Here is a 1708-nt window from a genome sequence, read left to right on the forward strand (position 1 = left end):
AAAAGTAAATAAAGAATAAATGCAAGTGGAAATATCAAATAAATTAAATTTTGCACTCAAATAGTTGCAAATAATTTCGTTTTTGAACTTATCTTTTGCACACTTTCGGTTACTCAGTAGCCCGCAGCTGTACGTACACCCCACGGCTTTATAATACACTTTTGGTCAATTCCTCAGGTGTACGTACACCGCATGCAGCTGCTGCAGTGCATGCATGCACTGGCGAGCTGGAGCCCAGATGTGTCTTTGACTCTCATTTCGAGTTTATTTTTTCGCATTTGCGCAAATATAATTTCAATTTTTAATTTTAATTTAATTTTGCTTTTTAAAAACGCGCATTTGCCGTTTCCAGACGCAGATCTGGAAGGAGGTCCCGCGGGGGGGGTCCAGTGCGGCGCGCTCGCTATAATGCAATAAAGCCCCTTTTTTGCTGTTTTTGCTCGAAAATACATTTAAATTAGTTTAAAAATACTTTTAAATTGTAAAAAGCAACTAAAATAACTCCTGTTGCAGTGATAATTCAATAAACAAACGCAGAAGGAGGCGAAAGTGGTTGCATGCGCGACGGTGGCCAGCGCTTGAGGTGTACGTACACCTCGCCTTTTTGCAATTTCGGAAAAACTCCAAAAAGCTTCTTTTCAGATTTGTTTTTTGCATTTAAAAAGAACTTTTATGTTTATTTATTCTTTTGCAACAAATAATTTTGATTAAAAACGAAAAAGCGCAAATGCTGGACTTCAAAACTCCAAATTTGCTGCTCATTCGCCTCTCTCCACTCCTTTACTTGTCTATTTATTTATTATTATTTATTGTTCATCATTTATTATTTATTATTTAGTCTTTATTATTTATTATTTATTATTTATTATTCATTACTTATTATTTATTATTTACTATTTAGACTTTCTTTATTATTTATTATTTATTATTCATCATTTATTATCTATTATTTAGACTTTATTCTTTATTGTTTATTATTTATTATTCATCATTTATTACTGATTATTTAGACTTTATTCTTTATTGTTTATTTTTTATTATTCATCATTTATTATTTATTGTTTAGTCTTTATTCTTTATTATTTTTTGTTTATTATTATTACTTATTATTCATTATCTATTATCTAGTCTTTATTATTTATTATTTATCATTTGTTATTTATTACTTATTATTTATTACTTACTATTTAGTCTTTATTATTTATTATTTATTATTTATTACTTATTATGTATTATTTATTATTAGTTATTTTGTCCCTATTATTTATTATTTATTATTTATTATTTATTATTTATTATTTATTATTTATTATTTATTATTTATTATTTATTATTTATTATTTATTGTTTATTGTTTATTATTTATTTCCTTTACATATTTTTGTTCACTTTTATCACAGGAAATGCTTGTGCTGTTCACATTTATGTTTGCATTTGCATTTACATTTAATTTAAGCTATAATTATATTTATTTTTTAATTATATTTAAATTATAATTATATTTAAATTATAATTATATTTAAATTTAATTATATTTGAATTTTAATTATGTTTAAATGGCATTTATAATTGGAATTATATTACATTTAAATTCGCAATTATATTTAATTCAAAACTGCTGCACTAAAAGTGGAGAATAACAAACACCAAAACAACATGTGTTCATATTTTTAAAAGTTTCAGATTCCCTATAGATCAGGGTTTAGGG

The sequence above is a fragment of the Eimeria necatrix genome, genomic scaffold, assembly GCF_000499385.1.
Source record: "Eimeria necatrix Houghton genomic scaffold, Enh_scaff512, whole genome shotgun sequence".
NCBI lineage: Eukaryota > Apicomplexa > Conoidasida > Eucoccidiorida > Eimeriidae > Eimeria > Eimeria necatrix.